The 20,041-nt window shown below is 35.0% G+C and overlaps 1 pseudogene; it reads left to right on the top strand.

Moving 5' to 3' along the window:
- The first annotated feature begins 12,446 nt into the window (after positions 1–12,446).
- LOC109448484 (elongation factor 1-alpha 1) lies at positions 12,447–14,709 on the top strand (annotated as a pseudogene).
- The last annotated feature ends 5,332 nt before the right edge of the window (positions 14,710–20,041 follow it).

The raw sequence follows: 20,041 nt of genomic DNA, 5'->3' as shown, positions 1-20,041 counted from the left end.
GGTCAGCTGCTCTAAGTCATATCCCCAGATTAATGATTCCTGCCTCTACCTCAATCTCCATTCATCTTTCCTCATAGGAAGTCGTTGACAAAAAATGAAATTCATATATGTTTACTTCTCTTCCAGTATTATGGAAAAGCTCCCCAAATTGGGTGATTTTCACTTTTCCTTTGTTTTTGCTCCCCCATTTGATTTTGTTCCCTTCTTTTGTTTCTCTGTCTTTTTCCCCTTCCTCTCCTCTTTTTATCTTTAAATTAAGAGTTGTTGATGAGTCTTTCAGAATGACTGTCTTCTTTAAAGTGTTCTAGTAATAACAATCCTGAATAATGGAAGTTGCGAAAGGATTAGAAATTACTCAATTATATATTGGCACCCAGCTTCTAAGACATATTTTACAACTCTTATCCCTTTTACTATGGCCAATTAGCAAAGACTGGAATATGTTTTAAATTCCATAACCACCCCACCTCAAAAACAAAAAGGCAGAGAAAAGTTGAATCTGTTCAGATACTCCTGTACTTTGTGCTAAGGGAATTCGTATTGTTTGAACACATATTTTGCATCATGCACTATTGTAGGTACTTTGAGTTTGCAATGGGAATTTTAATCCTAGAATAGTGATTTTTTTGTTAAACATGACTATTTTGGGATTCATTAAGCAAAGGATAACATGCTGTGGTGCAAAATGACTTAGTTTGAATGGTAGTAAAGATGAGTGAGTGTAGCTTTGGTTCTGGACTAATCAATTTTAATGCAAAGCATGTTAAAGGTGATATAATATTCAGATAGCTTAAATCACAATACCCATGTTCTCCAATACGTGAGTGATGGCTCCTTGTAAAAAGGTATAAAATTATTATGATGGATCGGAGATTTCATGTTTACTTTTATTATTTGGCTTATTATTTTACCCCAACACAATAAAATACAAACGTTCTGATGGTGTATAGTGCATAACATAGGATCAACTTTAACAAATATTTGTTGTATAATGAAAAGACTGATCTTGTACTAAGATGTCTGCAGATGCAACATAAAATGTCTCCCTGCACATAAATATTATATATATAATATATATATATATATATATAATATATATATTATATATTTAATGAGCATATGAGTATATATTGTGATAGGCATTGTGAAAAATATTGGGGTTCCAATAATAAGCAAAATTAGCAAAGGTCAGGAGACATTAATTTAAATAAACACAGAAATGAATTTGAAATCGCAATTGTGGGAAATGCTAAAAAGGGCTCCATTTCCCAAGTAACGCTTTCTGAATATTATGTATTTGTCTACTTGTTTATCAATTTTTCCTATTTCCTCATAAAACTATATGGAAAGAGATTTGTCAATTTTATTTATTGCCAAATATGAAAATATTCCAACATATAGACTAGTTTACAGCTCCTAGTAGGTTCTCAATAATATTTTTTTCAATGAATGAATGAGCGTAAATTAAAAATGGATTTGAGATACTCAAGGCAATTAGTAAAGACCGCTCCAAGCTGGATTCTGAGTTCTGAAAAATGAGTGGGAGTTATTTAGATGAAAAAGAAAGGGACTACCGCGTCAGGCAAAGGTCAATGCTTCCTCAAAGCCTTATATTAGCAGTAAGCATAGTGACTATGAAGAACAAATGAAGGTCAGTGCAAACATGAAGAAAAAAGGAGAGTAAGCATGGAGCTGGAGAAGTAGGTAAATGGGGAGAGATCTTCTCCAAGGCCTTTGCAGGTAATACTAATAAAATGTATCTTTCTTCTTAGATTATTGAAATATTAGCAGTGGAGTGAAATAATCAGATCTGTACTTTCAAAGGATATCTCTGTTGGTCATTATTCAGAATGAAAATGACAAGAACACTCAGAGAGAAAGTACAGTTAAGAGAGGACCTAGGATGAAGCTTAGATCATTTTATCATTTAATGTCTGTTAAACGAGCATGAAACACTAAATGTATCAGCAAGACCAGCCCGGGAGGTAGGAGAAAAACGGGAGAGTGGTAGTATAGTGCAAGGCAAGAGAACAAAGTCTTTTAAGGAGGAGAGTCCACAGCATTCAGTGCTACTGAAAAGTAAGTTGAATTGTAGAAGAATTAATCAGATATCCACTAGATATAGAGACATGAGGATTTTTGTTGATTTTAGCCAGAGGAAATGAAATGACTATGTATTAAACACACACACACACTAAAATAAATTATAAATCTACTGGATAACAGCAATAATATGAAACTAAGTCCGGAAGGATGTAAGACTACCACCAAGATTCAAATTTAAGAAGGACCTGGAAAGCTTAAAACTTGAATGGTAAACTTAAGTTAGTGATGGCAATTTGTGAGATGAATTTTTTTTTTAACTTAAAATTTTTGGTTTAACAGCTATGCTTAGTACAGGATACAAAGCTTTAGGTCTGTGAAAATTAGGGAGTTGGAATTGAGGTTCATTAATAAAGATTAAAGCCTCAAATGACTATACCTGTGGAGAAGGAATAAAAACAAACAAGCAAACAAATAAACAAAAATCCTGCTTTCCACAAAAGAGAGACAACAAGGTATATTGCCTTTAGCACTGTGATCTTGCTGGGAAAAATAAACTCTATGCTGAGAATCAATAAACAGAGTTCTTCTTTAATTCCTATGAGAAGTTTGAATATTCACTTTTTTGTAGTCTAGAAAATCCCCGGCCAAGATTCTATTTAATATAATCACAAGCACCTTAGTACAACAGACTGCATGAATGCGTTTTTTTTTTTTAAGAAAAGTACATTAAAATAAGACTTTCAGTGTTATCACAGATTATGCTCAGTAAAATATTACCTCATAATTCCAAATTATACCACACATGAGGAAACAAGCCACCATGCAATAGAGCAAAAACAACAAATAGCACTATTAAATCCTCAAGGGCAAAATATATTGGAATGATTAGATGAAAACTATAATGTAATTATATAAAATGTTTAATAACTTAAAAGGGGGAATTAAAAACGTGAGAAAGGAAAAATAGAAAAAGGAAAATTAATAACAGCAACTATAGAAAAGAAATAAATAACATTTCTAGAAATGCAAAAGATAATTATTTCAATTGAAAACTCAGTGAATGTCTTACAAATTATATTATGAATAGCTAAGGAGAGAATAGCCTGACTGTCTAAAATATATATAATGAAATTTACAAAGAAAAGGGGAATGAAAGAGGGATAGTTATAGATATAGTAGATAGAGCAAGAAAGTATGACACATTTAATTGGAATTCCAGAATGGGAATTCCGTAAGGTTTTGCGTAGGAAATATTTAAAGGGGGAATGTATTATAATTTTTTGAATTGATAAAAGATAGAAATGCCCATCTTTAGGAAGCAGAGTAAAACAAACATACTCCACATTTAATCAAATTGTGGTCAATCTTTAAATTTACAAAGACAAAGAGAACTTCTTAAAACACTCAAAGTGAAACAAAAATGACCTAAGTAGAAAAAGTAATAATACCAATAAGAGATTTCTCTTGAGCACCAAATTTAGAAAATTGTACTAAAAGTAAAAAGGAGGTAATTTAAATAACAATAAATATGATGTTCTATACAAGTAAACAATCAAGAACAAGGGCAGAATAAAGTCATTTTTCAGAGAAATTGTAGAAAGTTTATCGGCAATGCTTTCTCCATAGCAGAACTTCTCAATGTTGTGTTACAGGAACAAATAAATTGAATTGAATACGGAAAAAAAAATTTCAATCTAAAAATAAATGGTAAGCAATATAAAATGGTAAACATATGTAAAAACCTGAAAAACAAATTAAAAATATTGAAATTTCAACGATAATATTCTCATAAGATTATTTTGAAGATTAAAAAGATAATTATTTGAAATTGTTTGAAGTAGTACTTTGCACACGGTCAGCATTTTACAGTGTTTGTTAAGAAAACAAATAAGTGGTTAAAAGGCTAAATAAAACTAAATTTTCACGAAGAAATCATGATGTTTACCCATGTTGGGTATTTTGCGTTCACAGGTAAAATACACCAGAATTCTGTTTGGGGAAGTTATATAGATTGTCTTTATTTTAGAATGTGTTAACTATGTTTAAGTATAAATGTAACCATTAAAATATACAAACAACTAGATATCAAAAAGCATATGGTGTAAATGGAAAAATATCAATTGATTTAAAAGAAAGCATATTTTATAAATGGGGAAAAATCAGTAGCAAGAAAGCGAAGACTTTGTTGAAAGAAACACTTGTAATCCTTCGATAGGATTGGATGAATGGATAAGGAAGTTGTGGTATATATACTCAATGAAATACTATTTGGCCATAAGAAAAGATGAAACGGTACCATTTGCAACAACATGGATGGATCTTAAAATTATAATGCTAAGTGAAGTAAGTCAGACAGAAAAAGTCGCGAACCATATGATTTCACTGATATGTAATATATAAAACTGAAAACAAAAAAAGAACAAGACAAACAAATGAAGAAACAAAATCTCATAGACACAAGCAATAGTTTAGTGGTTACCAGAGGGAAAGAGGGTAGCGGGGTGGTAGATGAGGGTAAACAGGGTCATATATACAGTGATGGAGTAGAACTGACTCTGGGTGGTGAACACACAATGTGAGAAATAGATGATGTATTACAGAATTGTACACCTGAAATTTAAGTAACTTTACTAACAATTGTCACCCTAATTAAATGTAATTTAAAAAACCATACAAAACAAAGCAAAAACAAAAACAAAACACTTGTATGGTTTATCCAACTGTATTTTCAAAAATCTATGTATAGTGTGTGTAATTCACAAGAGATTCATATGAAACCTGAGGACCCAGGGAAGATGAAAGAAAAAGCATAGAACTGGCAACTAAGATAAAGCTATTGAAAGGTATTTTAATATCAGACAAAATAGACTTTAGGGCAAAAAGCATTATTTAGGATAATAGGGCAAAAACCATTATTTAGGATAATAGTTTTCAATTGATATGATATAGGGCAAATTTTCCCCCTGCCCTTTTTTTTTTTTTTTTCCGCAGGTAATAACATAGCCAAAGATCTACAAAGAAAAAAAAAAAAAGACAGATTGTAGGCAGAATAAATACCATCATACAGGGAAATGCCATTCAACTAGGTATTATGAGATTGAAACTCCAAATTTAGTAAAGATATAGCAGATGTAAACAACACAGTTAATAACTTTGCTCTCATGAACATACATTGAACCTTCAATTCCAAAATTAGAGAGTATATAATTTTTTTCAAGCACATATATGTGTGCGTGTGTATTTGACTTTAAAATAAACTGTATAATGCAAATCTAATCAAACCAGATAATTATAACAGTAAATTATACAAAATTACTACAATATTATTGAGTTAGAAATAAAACATAATAAAATATAATTTTAAAGTACTAAATGTATTTTGAAATTACATATTGCACCTCCAAATAACTAATAAAGAAGAAAACAAAAATATACACATGATGAAACAATAATGAAAGTACTCCATGTTAAAACTGAGCGAAAAGCTTATTTATGAAAGAGGGAAAGGCTAAAAATCATTTTCAAAACTTAGAAGAGATAGCAAAATGAACCCAAAGAAAGCAAAAGGAAGAAAAAATAAAAATAGTCTACCAAAATTCATTCAAGAAGACATATAACTAATTAATAGTCCAATTACCAGTTAGACGTTTTGAATCTGCTCAGTAAATTACACTGAATTTAGGAGAAAATTATACAAACTATTTCAAGCATAGATAATTCAAAATCTACACAGACCTTCAAGAAAAAATCATTGTAGAAACATTTTAACAAGACTATAATTTAAGTGATGGCCAAAAAGCCATATTACAATAGCTTGAAGAATGAATGAGAAGTGTGAAAATGTAACAAACAAATACCAGCAAAACTTGTTAAAACTGCCTGGGAAGAGGAAGAGAGAGAGAGGGAAGGAGCTTGAGATTGGGTATGAATGAGGATTTTTCTTATACTAGGAGAGACTTGAAGATACTGAAAAGCCATAGGAGAATATTATTCAGCCACAAAAAAAGAAGGAAATCTCGCCATTGGCAACAACATTGATGGAACTCAAGGCATTATGTTAAGTGAAATAAGTCAGACAGGCAAAGACAAATACTGTATGGTCTCACTTATGAGTCTATGTGGAATCTGAGAAAAGAAAAGAAAAAAACACAAAACACAAAAACGAAAAACTGAACTCATAGATACAGAGAACAATTTGGTGGTTGCCTGTGTTGGGGAGTGGAAGATGGGTGCAATAGGTGAAGATGGGCAAAGGGCATAAATGTCTAGTTATAAAATAAATCAGTCCTGAGGATGTCATTTGCAACATGGTGGCTGTAGTTAATAATACTGTGTTGTATACTGAGAATAATACTGTGTAATAATACTATGTAGTAAATGATACTCTTTGAAAGATGCTAAGAAAGTAAATCTTAAAGTTCTCATCACAAGAAAAAAATTGTAACTGAGTGGTGATAGATGTTAACTGTACATGTAGTGATCATTTCCCAATATATACATAAATATCAAATCATTATGTAATGCTCCTAAAACTAATATAATGTTATATGTCAATTATATCTCAATTAAAAAAAGAGAGAAAAGCAATAGAAAAGACTCAGCTGACAGAGACTTTTATACAAAGGGTAGAAATAAATATTTTTATCTGTGTTGCCAGATATTGTAATATTAGAGAACTGAGAATAGAATAGTATCCAAAACAATTGGAGACACTGTACTTAAGATAAATATGTATATGTCTATTTTCAACCACACAGATGGAAGATAAATGGATGTAGGCTTATATTTCTTGATATTAGTGAAATGAGGTATTTCCTACTTGGTGGCTGCTTATAATATTTTCTTCACAAATTAGGACTTGAGGTCAAGAAGAATGAGTGGAAGGAGAACTGGTGGAGAACTGGAGATTTGCCCATAGTTAAGAGGGATTGTGAGACAGGTGGCAGAGTGAGATATTCTTGGATTTATAATAGGGCTCCTGGATAGGGTTCAGTGCACGTTTGAAGCAGGTAACCGCAATCAGCAGTGAATCTACTTATCCCAGATAGCTTTCTGGTTGGGCATCACTTGACATCTTGATTCCAGATGCAGATTCCAATGCATAGTTGTAATTAATAAAATGCAAAATCTTGCAAAGCTTTATATGGTAGCATGCTGTTATGCATTTTTTTTCAGGCAATAAATTCTGAAACCATAAATATTAGTGAGATTCTGAGAACATCTTTAATAAGAAGGTCCTTATATTCCTAATACAAACTATGTTAAAGTCTTCTGTGTGTTCTCAGATTATGTCTTGTTTCTTTTTTCTAAAGCAGTGGAAAACCTCATTTAAAAGATCCTTCAAATTAAAATCAAAACAAAGACAAAATTGCAATTGTCTGGCTACATATGATGTACCAGCCTTTTTAGCTATTGCAGTTAAGGTACTACATATACTTTAAGCAGATATCCTTTATTCTAGGAGAAATCCTTTAGTTAAACAAATGTAAAGTAGCTTCTAAATATTGTTTTTGAAGACTTGATCCAGAAAAGGTATCTGCGTAAATATCCAACAGATAAGGATATTGAATATATGGTTTATTTCAAATAAGAGTAATGGTATGTTTAATATTAATTGAACATTATCTGCTAGGCATAATTAACATTATTATCACTGAAATCTCATAACCACCCGATGAAAAAAGTACTATTGGTTGATGGAAAAGTAATTGCAGTTTCTCCAATTATTTGTAACCTTGGAACCACAAATACTTTTGCACTAACCTAATATTATGAACCCCAATTTACTGATAAAATGGAGGCACAGGAAGGTTAAGTAATTTCCCAAATATCGCCCAGCTGGTAAATAATGGCAAAGGTAGTATAGAAACGTAGGGATTTTGGCTTTGACACTTTAACCCTAAAACTATCCTGAAAAAGACTAACTCTATTGTGAGATGATAATCCAAAGGGAGTGGTATATGGCAAACTAATTTTAACTCTTGCTGGTTGGTCATAAAGACAAATAGGATGGGGCAGAAAAGTACAAGAAAGAACACTTAATTTCTGTTTAGAAAGATGAGGCATTTAGCAAACTAGATGTCTGTTGGAGCTAAGGGCAAGTATATCTTGTAGGAACCGTATTTTCTGGGATCGAGAAACGAGAATCTGGTAACCACTAGCCCCATGTTTTCCTTGACTATCTTGTGTTTCCCTCTACTACTTTCAAGCCTTTGGGAAAAGGGGAAGAAGAATGTGGTCTTGTGTTCCTTCTGCTTAAGAGAATTAAGGGGAAAAATTTGTGTCTATATGTGTCAAAACCTGAGGAGAGTCTGACCACTACAGCAAAATAATTATAAAATGGTCCAAGGTGGTCAGCATAGATTCTTGTGCAACAGCCCAAACACAGTAATAGGAGATCGCCTATCAGGATATGAACAGCGATTTGCCCTTCAAATGCTTTGAATCTGTTCAAATGCCAATGTTTCAAGCGGAATAAAGCACCTAATCCTTTAAAGCGCCTTTCCTTAATTGAGTAAACCACTTATTAGGCTGATATTTCATCTATCGGTCCATCCATCCATCCATCCATCCATCCATCCATCCATCCATCCATCCAAACTATCATCTCCTGTTAGAATTTACAATTCCTAGAAAGCAATATTGTATTTCACTTATCTTTATTTCCTGAGTATCTTGTCAAATACCACGCATATAGTAAGTTGTTCATAAATAATTGTGTAAATGCCTAGTGATCCCACAAATGCAGTAGAATAACAATCTCATGTGGCCCCAGCTTCTTTTATCTTAAAAGAGATCTACCTGAACCCTTTATCTGATGGAACTTCCACAGTGACACCTTTGCCTGGCTTCATTTTCTTAAATTCTCTGCTCTTTTTGGCTAATTAGCTCTGTTCAGTTTAATACCCTCCTGACATCTGGGTATTAATCCACACTCTTACTACTTTTTTTTTTTTTTTTAACCACATCCAGGTGTATGAAACAGCACAGTGAATGTTACAAACCAAGGTGCACCCCAACTTTGAAGTCTTTGCTTCTTTATGCTAACTTCTTTTGTTCTACAAGACCGTGTTCATTTGTTAATGTCCTCAGGTCTATTTTGTGGCACACACACACAATCTTCTCTTTAGGGTCTGGGGATTTCATGTTACTTTTCTCTTCAAAACTTGATTTCAAATATCATCTATCCTTCAGTGACTGGTTTAACTCCTGCATGGCCTATGTAATACTCCATGTTCCATTCAATCTACTGTGATCAATTCTTTCTCAGAATTCCCTTCGTTTATTTACACTTTAAATATATATATATCATTGCCTTAGATCATTAGTTAATATTTACATGTAACAGTATCCTATCTTGCCAGTATTATTAGAATTGGTCTTAGGGCATAAGAGTTAGCATCATATCTTGACTAAACGACTCAGTTTTTAGCAGAATTCAGTGGGTGTTGAGGATATAAACATTGACAGTTTATCATCTTTATTCAAAATGCATTTTCCAATGGAAAATATTAATGACAAGGTTATATAAACACAAATGTTAATCAAATTTAAAATTAAACAGATCATTTGTCTTCTATATATAGTCATACACTGCACTTACAAAATTTGCGATTTTATTTAAATTGTTAAGTTCCTAAGAAAATACACAATCATTTTGTGTCTAGTCAAGCACTTAGGAAAAATATTTTGGAAGGTGTTTTGAATGTTGATAATGCAATCACGATGAAACAAACATGTATATTTAGCTTTGTGAATGAATGATAGTATTGATTAAGTAGTAAAGGGACTGCCATATTATGTTTCATATATAGACTTTTAAAATATATATTACAATCCCAAATGTGCATGGCAAGAATGTTCTGCATTGAAGGATTGGGCAATGAGCCAAGTAACCCCAGTCTCAATAAACTATGATAAGAAAAGTCTATCACCCTGGCTGGGGAGAAAGAGAGAATTCCCAGCCATAATGCTCTTTCTTTAGTATAAAATGTGCACTAATAGGATGCATTGAGCTACTGACAGTTTCTGTGAAGAGTCTCTATCCTTTCAAATGCAAATACTTCAGAATCAGTCAGGTTTCCAGCACATGGATTTTCAAACCAAGGCATTCTTCACTGTGGGCTAACATAATTGCACACTTGGGACATTATATATTTATACAGATAATGGGTACAATTCAAGCAGCTGTCTGCTGAAGTTAATGGATAGTGGAAAGTCTGTCTATTGAGAAGGGATTGTGAGATATAGCTGTAGATAGAGATGATTTTTTTCCTTTTTCCCCCCACTAAATCCCTGATTAGCCTTATTCTATGTTTTCCTCTATGACTTGAATTCCTTGATTTTAAGCTTCACACTATGGCTATTTTGATTTAAAATTTAAAAAATATTCTTTTTGGGGCATGGGAGAGATGAACAATTATGCACATGTGTCCGAAACTGTAAATCTTATTTCTAAACTAGGGAGAATTTTTTTCATTTATAAAAGTTGTGTATATATATATATATATATATATACAATGAAGGAGAACAAATTTGGAATCAAAAACCTTTTGTTCTAATCCTCATGTCACTGATTACTCCATATCTGTCTCTGCAGGTTATTTAACTCTGAGGCTCAGTTTCCTCATCTCTCCTCATCTCTCGAATGACACTGTACTTGCTAAGGACTAATACTCAAACAGTTAGTGCAATTCCTTTAATTTTGTTGTTTGCTCATGGCATGTTGTCTGAGCGTATTAAAAGTGTAATGCCTGATAAATAATTCATAATGGGTTGTCCTAAAGGCTCACTGTAACATTATCCACAGAGAATCACCTGCCAGCCATAGCTCCTTACTACTTCAGTCAAAGCCATCTTTTCCCTTTACTATACCGTTTCTCCAAAAATAAGACCTAGCTGGACAATCAGCTCTAATGCATGTTTTGGAACAAAAATTAATATAAGACCCAGTATTATATTATATATTATATTATATTATATTATATTATATTATATTATATTATATTATATTATATTATATACCAGGTCTTATTGTAAAATAAGACCCAGTCTTATATGAATTTTTGCTTCAAAAGACTCATTAGAGCTGATTGTCCAGGTAGGTCTTATTTTTGGGGAAACACGGTATTAGGTTAATGCAAAAGTAATCACGGTTTAAAAGGTTAAAAAAAAAATTGCAAAAAGCACTATTACTTTTGCACTAACCTAAGAGAGGCAGCTGTGTCTATAGAGTCCCCTAAATACAGCCCAGGAAGTTTGAGTAGATTTGGTTAGGGCAATTGAATCTTTAATCGAATCTGAAACTCTTTTAGCCTCCTTTTGATAGGTTAGGCTCCTTAGTGCCCCCCCCCCCAATAAATAACATCTCTCTTCTCCACCATGGTTCTGAGCAATTTAAGAAATAAAACAAAGGAGAGTCCTAGAGACCTAAATATTACCTTTACTACTGATCAAAAAAGATAGGTAAGAGGACACAGATCAGCATAAGAGAGAGATGGGCCTCCTAGTACATTAGTCCCATTTGTGGGGAGGTTCGCTCACTTAATCCTAGGTGATGTTCAGCTGGGAGAGCCTCTTACTATGGGGGTGCTGATAGTGGTCGTGGGGCAATGTGTGTTCCTTGTACGTAGCAAGAGGGAGAAAGGCAAATGTGATAAGTAGGTAGAGAAACACTTAATCTCTCCTCATGGAAACCAAGGATAGAGTAAAAGGAATTTCTGTCTAACAGTAAGCTGATTGTTTTCACCCAATCTAAAGTTCTGCTTCATACTTGGAGAGTTTGAGGTGTCCTAAGGTATATAAAATGTAAGCAATATGACTAATTTAGCTTTTCTTTAGCAAAGCTTTAAGATCCTGCACCATAATGTATGTTGTCAAATGCATTCCCAGAATTCAATTCAGGGTAAATTCCTTGAAGGAATTTCAGTGATTGAAGAGTCACAAGCAAAGAGAAATAACCAAAAAGATTTTGGATTATCACTATTTGGTTACCACTATTGAACCCTGTTTTCCAGAGACTATGTTAGATGCTAGCATCATTTTATCCCTAGCACGAGTCTGCAGGCTAAGTCTATAATTTCAGTTTTATAAATGAGGAGAATAAGGTGCAGAGATATAAAGTGATGTGATATTATTCATCGGGAGTAAATAGTGCAACCAGGACATCAGAGTGCTCCTGCACTCTGATATCTCATTGATATTATGTCATTTAGAAATTATGATTGTAAACAATAGAAACTGACTGTTTTGTTATCTTAAGTAGAATAGAATGGAAAAGAAGCAGTGGGTTACAAAATAAATAACTGCTTGGAGAACTGGATTTGGAAATCTTGCAAGAATCAGTAGCTCTCCAGGGTCAAGAAGAGCAAGTAGAATGAGCATCTTTGAGCACAAGAAGCATGGCCAGGTGGACGAAGTCACTGCTGCTGGACGTCACTGGATGGTACTGTAGTTGTCACAGGTTGTCCTATCATTTCCCCAGACAACAGTTCTGAACATTACTACGTCTTGGGAGAAATTGCCTTTGCCGGACTGAAAAGATGATAACTACTTCACACAATTTTTCTTTACACCTGTTTAATTTCCTTATACATATTTAATTTACTTACACTCTGTGAGGTAGTCACCCCATTTTACTGCAAGGGAAACTGAGGTAAAAGGAGGTTAAGTAACTTTTTCCAGTTGGTATTACTAATACAATTTGGATGCAGACAGTCTGTTCCAGAGCCCATGCTCTTAACACTACACTAAGTTCCCTGTCAGATGTGGAAAAAACAGAATACTGACAGTTTCATAAATCAATAAGCAATGAATAGACAATAAGCAATAAGTACATTCACTAAGGCTGCCATTTATTAAATGATGTTTTAAGAACTTTATAATTGTCACCATATTTTCATGTCTGTTATCTCATTGTATGAAGCAAACTTATAAGATAGATTGGCAGAACTATGACTATATAAAAGAAAGAAATCTATATACCTGCTCCAGCTCATTTAATCCATAACAATCTTATGTGACTGTCATAAAAGTCACATGATTCGAGATTGGAGGTCCCCTCTATCATTCCTGGTTGCCTATAAATAGTCACTGCCCTTTATTTTTCACAGTGGGTTTGCCACGAGAACACAGGTGTCATGAATACTGCCGCTAAATCTAAGCCAAAATAGAAAAGGAAAAGATTCACATCAACATTATAGTTATTGGACATGTAGATTTTGGGAAGTCTACCACTGCTGGCCATCAGATATACAAATCTGGTGGGATCGACAAAAGAACCATTGGAAAATTTGAGAAGAAGGCTGCTGAGATGGGAAAGGGCTCCTTCAAGTACGCCTGGGTCTTGGATAAACTGAAAGCTGAATGTGAGCGTGGGGTCACTATTGATAGCTCCTTGTAGAAATTCAAGACCAGTAAGTATTATGCGACCATCACTGGTGCCCCAGGACACAGAGACTTTACGAAAAACATAATTCCAGGCACACCTCAGGCTGACGATGCTGTCCTGATTGTTGCTGCTGTTGGTGGTGAATTTGAAGCAAGAATGGGCAGACCCGTGAGCATTCCCTTGTGGTTTACACACTGGATATAAAACAACTTACAGTTGGTATTCACAAAATGGATTCCACTGAGCCATCCTACATTCAGAAGAGACATGAGGAAAACATTAAGGAAATTAGCACCTACATTAAGAAAATTGGCTACAGACCTGACACAGTAGCATTTGTGCCAGTTTCTGGTTGGAATGCTGACAATATGCCAGAGCCAAGTGCTAACATGCCTTGGGTCAAGGGATGGAAAATCACCCATAAAGATGGCAATGCCAGTGGAACCACGCTGCTTGAAACTTTGATTTTATCCTGCTACCAACTCGTCCAACTGACAAGCTCCAACGTCTGCCCCTCCAGAAAGTCTACAAAATTAGTGGTATTGGTCCTGTCCCTGTGGTCCAGGTGGAGACTGGTGTTCTCAAAGCTGGCATGGTGGTCACCTTGGCTCCAGTCAGAGTTACAGCTGAATTAGTCTGTTGAAATGCACCATGAAGCTCTGAGTAAAGCTCTTCCTGGGCACAATGTGGGCTTCAATGTCAAGAATGTGTTTGTCAAAGATGTTCATTGTGGCAATGTGTCTGGTGACAGCAAATGTGACCCACCAATGGAGGCAGCTGGCTTACGGCTCAGGTGATTATCCTGAACCATCCAGGCCAAATGAGTGCTGGATAAGCACCTGTGCTGGATTGTCACACAGGTCCCATTGCTTGCAAATTTGATGAGCTGAAGGAGAAGATTTATCGTCATTCAGGAAAAAAGCTGGAAGATGGATTGGAGTTTTTGAAATCTGGTGATGCTGCCATTGCTGATACTGTTCCTGGCAAGCCCATGTGTGTAGAGAGCTTCTCTGACTTATCCTCCTCTGGGCCATTTTGCTGTTGGTGACATGAGACAGACAGTTGCTGTGGGTGTCATCAAAGCAGTGGACAAGATGGCAGCTGGAGCTGGCAAGGTCACCAAGTGTGCTCAGAAAGCTCAGAAGTCTACATGGATGTTATCCCCAATACCTGCCACTCTGGTCTTAATCAGTGGTGGAAGAACGGTCTCAGAACTGTTTCTCTCAATTGGCCATTTAAGTTTAATACCCTTTTTCCCCGAAAATAAGACCTAGTCAGACAATCAGCTCTAATGTGTCTTTTGGAGCAAAAATTAATATAAGACCCGATATTATATGGTGTTATATAAGACTTGGTCTTATGTTATATAAGACCCACTCTTATAGTGAAATAAGACCGGGTCTTATATTAATTTTTGCTCCAAAAAACACTTTAGAACTGATTGTCTGGCTAGGTCCTAATTTTGGGGAAATATGGTAGTTAAAGACTGGTTAATGATTCCAATGCATTGCAAAACCTTCATAAGGAAAGGGGTATGTTTTGTGGACCATTTTTGTGTGTGTGTGTGTGTGTGGCAGGTTTTCAGTTATCAGTTTTTAAATTCAGTACTTTTAATGAAAACGACCAGAATCAGTCACAGAATTGAGACCAATTAAAACAAAGATTAATGAGAAAAAAATAGCCACTGCCTTCAGTTTTGTGGATTAGCATGACACTTTCTGTTATTGAAATGTATTTTCAACCCCTGTTGGCTTAGCTAAAATATATAAAGATGTGAGAAATGTTTTGGCAAGTTAAAATATTACACAGCATTAAAACAATCTTAGATGTCCAGATCTGGCCATTTGATTTTAATATCAAGGAGGAAAATTCCATTGTCTCCGAAAATATGAGCTGATGTCACAGTCAGAAACAAGTACCTTGTGCAAACGCATGTAAGAGGTCTCCAAATAATGTTTACCTTCACTTTGAGCAATTTCTTATCAGGCAAAATGATTTCTGTCTATCTTGCAATTTCAGCATTTTCTGTTTGCTTTTGGCCCTAATAATTTTACCTGGATGAAATTTTCCTCTGTGTGATATAGTTTATTATCCCTCTTCAACTGACCTGGTTTGGAGGGCTAAAAAGGAAAAGAAAAAGAGGTCTATTGAGGGTGGTGGCTATTATTCTAACTGTTCTTTTCTCCTAATGCAATATCAGGGAGTGGGAGAGAAATGGTTCATAGGTTGTTAACAAGGATGACAGGTCCGGATGGAACATGAGAGAAGAACCACGGACTTTGATAGGAACGGATAAAGCCACTTGCTGCTGATTATCTTCCATTTCAAAGTTGGGCTGCCTCTTGTTGGGCATTTTTCCATGACTGGGACCAGTTTAAACGGAGAGTTTTGAAGTGTCCAGCATTAACTAGACTTTTATTAACTGAATATCCTTGGAAATTAGTACATTGGGAAATTATCTCCCTTGAGAACTTATAAAAATCAGATATACTATAAGTAAATCATCTGTCACATAATAGATGTTCAATAAATGGAGTCAGTATTTAGTAGATACTGTGTTCCAATTCCCAGGCACCCCTCAATGACAGAAGGGTTTATTTCCCCAGCCTGGGAGTGCTACCAAATGACAGGTCTTAGTTGTCAGCCCTCTTCAGAAACTATACCTAGCTGAAGAGAGTCACCATATCCAAGTTCACACTCCTACCCAGGAGCAAACTGTATCAAATGTCTGAGCCATGTAATGGTATGTAGGTCCAGCCCCTTCACCCCACCTTGGGCTATTCCAGCCTCTCCTACAGGGAAACCCTGGCCTTTGTTGTGACTGCATTAAGCCTGACCAATCCTGCTTCCTTCATTCTCCCTCAAGTACCGTGTTTCCCCAAAAATAAGATCGGGTCTTATATTAAGATTTGCTCCAAAAGACGCATTAAGGCTTATGTTCAGGGGATGTCATCCTGAAAAACTATGCTAGGGATTATTTTCCAGTTAGATCTTATTTTCGGGGAAACACGGTATTATCCTGGCACCAATCCTGTGTACTAGTTATTGTCTTTCAGAATCTGCAAACAATACAACTCGTACTTCAGTGAATGTTGAGATATGCTTACCTTTATTTCTTAGTTTCAAAATTAAAGTCTCTCCTCACCCTTGATTTTTAAGAATTGACTCTGTGGTGGATATTTTGATAGGTAATGAAATTTATAAAGCCATGGTCACAACTCTTAAAACATTGGTTACTCTAAAATGTCATTTGTTATCCTAAGAATGAAGATACAATTCAGCCCCCTTGGTACCATTAGGTGCTTCTCAGTGGCCACCAAGGCAGACGTGCTGCTTTGTTACTTTGCAAGGAGAGTCAGGTGCTCTTCCCTTCCTGTATGACTTTTCTGGTTCTCTGATTTAAATACCAGTCTTAGTTGATGTTTTATGCTACTGTTACTTTGACTGTGTTTTATTTTATTTCATTTCATTTATTTTTAAACTTTTGGTTTGTTGTTATTCTTTGGATTTGGAGATGCACAAAGAGACTTGTAGTGGTGAAGTAAGAGAGACTTGAAGATGCAAGTCAGAATTTATAAAATGGAAAATTTCAATTACTAGTTATATGGCTTTGGAAGACTCGCTTTGCAAAAGGCTGTTAATATATGAAATGACAATTATATGAAATGGATGGCTGTGGAAAATAAGATGTGAAACCTTTTTGTTAAGTATTCATGGACAAATGTGGACATCATCGTGGGAAGGGGGATGATGAGGGTATTGTCTGAATTTCTAGGTTTTTTTTTTAAATGTTTTTAAAACAGGTTTATTGAGGTATAATTGATATACAAAGACTGTGCATATTTAATGTGTATATTTTGATGAGTTTGGGCAGTTGCAAACACTTGTTCAATCAGCAGTATCAAAGTAATAGACATAGCAAACACTTCCCAAAGTTTCCTGTGTGTGTGTGTGTGTGTGTGTGTGTGTGTGTGTGTGTGCATGTGTGAAGAACATTTAACATGAGATCTACCTTCTTAACAAAATTTGAAGTATACTGTACTGTACTGTTAACTGAATAGGATAGCACATCTCTAGAACTTACCAATCTTGTATAACTGAAACTTTATACCCATTGAACAACTTCCCATATCCCCCAGCCCCTGGCAACCACTTTGTATACTCTGCTTCTATGAGTTTGATTATTTTGATACCTCGTATAAGTGGAATCATGTAGTTTTTGCATTTATGTCACTGGATTATTTAACTTAACATAATGTTCTCCAGGCTCATCCATGTTGGCATAAATGTCAGGATTTCCTCTTTTAAGGCTAATATTCCATTGTATATATTTACCACATTTCTTAATCCAGTTATCTGTGGATGAACACTTGGGTTGTTACCACGTCTTGCCTATTGTGAATAAATATCACAGTGAAAATATCTCTTTGAGATCCTGATATCAATTCTTTGGGGTATATACCTATAAGTGGGATAGCTGGGTTATATAATCATTTTAGTTTTAATTTTTGAGGAGCCTCCACATTGTTTTCAATAGTGGCTGAACTGATTTACATTCCCACCAGAAGTGCACAAGGTTTTCCTTTTCTCCACAATCTCACCAACACTTATCTTTTTTTTTTTCTTTTTCTATGCTAGCCATCCTACCAGGTGTGAAGTGAAGTCTCATCATAGTTCTGATTTGCATTTCCCTAATAATTAATGATGTTGAGCGTCTTTTCATATATGCATTGACCATTTGTTTGTCTTCTTTGGAGAAACGTTTAATCCTTTGTTGAAATGTCTAAGTCTACAGTTTTAAAATTTATTTTTTGACCATTGAGTTGTAGGAATTCCTTGTGTATTTTGGAAATTAACCTTTTTTCAGGTATATGATTTGCAGTTTTTTGTTTTTTGGTTTTTTGCAACCATTCCATAGATTACCTTTTTATTCTGTCAGTTGTTTCCTTTGTTATGCAGAAGCTTTTTAGTTTGATATGATCTCACTTACCTATTTTTGCCTCGGGATTTACAGCACGGCGGTGTGGACTCCTGAGGATTCTGTATGTAGTAGGTTTTGATAAGCAGTAACATAGGAGAGTAATGACAATATATGTGAATAAAGAACGGGTCAGTTCAACCTCAGCCATTCACATACCCACAAAGTTCAGTGCTGAAAGGAGCCACACCCAAAGCAATGGGGACGGGGCAGATATTGTCAGCCAAGTTGCAGTTAGAGAACTTGCATTAATGCCATGACAGTTAGAACAGGCATTTGTGGTAAGTGATGGGTGTGCTGCTGTTACCAATATGCAATTCTACCATGGAAACTTGGGTGACTAAATTATACAAATGTATTCTCTATCCAACAAACATTTATTGAGATTTTCGCTATATGCTGGCAATGTACTGGGTGGAGGTTATACAGTGAAGACAACAAATATGAACTTGCCCTCATGAGATTTTCCCCAAGTGGAAAATATATGTATTTATTTTGCTGCTCTTCCCTTCCTTGTATTGGATTGGGTGATATAGCTTAAAGTTGATTGTTGGCTATAGGGGAGGGACGGGAAGGGGAGACTCTTTCTAGCAGAGGGTTGGTGACATACTGCTTGACTTGGAGCAGCAGGAGCTTTTTTGCACAATGTTTTTCTTTGCTAGCTCTAAAATGTTCATTTTCTCCACAGCTAAAAGCATTAGGGAAAAATGATCCTGTGTAATATGTAAAATCAGGAGCTCTCATTCAAACTATTCTCATCCCATAGAGATTCTAACTTCTGCCATTTGTCTTTTATTTCCTTCTTTCATATCATTGCAAGGGTAAGTTTAACTTACATAAAACATCAATCTCTGTATATTTTAATCAAATTTATTTAGGAATGGTAATATGGCAATCAACATATTTTTATGATTCTGGATTTAATTCATCGGCTTTCCAGGACTATAATGTTCCGGTTGAATACTCTTGAAAAGAGTGGGGAGAATCCATTAATCTCATTCTCCCTGAAACTATTACTTGTTCTTGCAACTGTTTTTGTACTTTCTCTCTAATTATTTGAACTTTTATTCAGTTTAGTTTCTGCCCTCTGGAAATTGGTGGAATTTCCTGTCTATGCAATTAACGTGTCTAGTCTACTCTTGACCCCAGAACACATACCCTTAAAAGTTTTTCAATAACAGTTTGGAAAAAAACATTATTTTTTGTGCTAGCCATAGCAGTATTACCCCCGCCCCACCCTTCCATTCTCTGTTTTCTTATCTTGCAAGGAAAGAAAAAAATTAAAAAAGAAATAACCCTTGGTGCTCACTGGGTATTCTAGAAATCTTTAGAAGAGAAGATTTAGTCTTTGTATTGTATCACTTTATTACAGGATTCACTTATGCTGGGAGCTCAACTGCTGTAAATAGCTCCGGGGAGAAGTGACTCAAAAGTGGTCCTAAAAAAACAAAAAGAAAAGGAACAAACAAAACAGAAACAAACTCACAGATACAGACAACGAATCAATGGTTGTCATATGGGAGGGGGGTTGGAAGAGTGGTTGAAAAAGGGGAAGGGATTAAGAAGTACAAATTGCCAGTTATAAAAAAAAAGTCATGGGGATGTAAACTACAGCATAGGAAATATAG

Source organism: Rhinolophus sinicus, linkage group LG02 (assembly GCF_036562045.2).
Source record: "Rhinolophus sinicus isolate RSC01 linkage group LG02, ASM3656204v1, whole genome shotgun sequence".
NCBI classification, from domain to species: Eukaryota; Metazoa; Chordata; class Mammalia; order Chiroptera; family Rhinolophidae; genus Rhinolophus; species Rhinolophus sinicus.
Note: the sequence above shows the minus strand (reverse complement) of the source record. Positions and strands in the feature narration are given on the sequence as shown.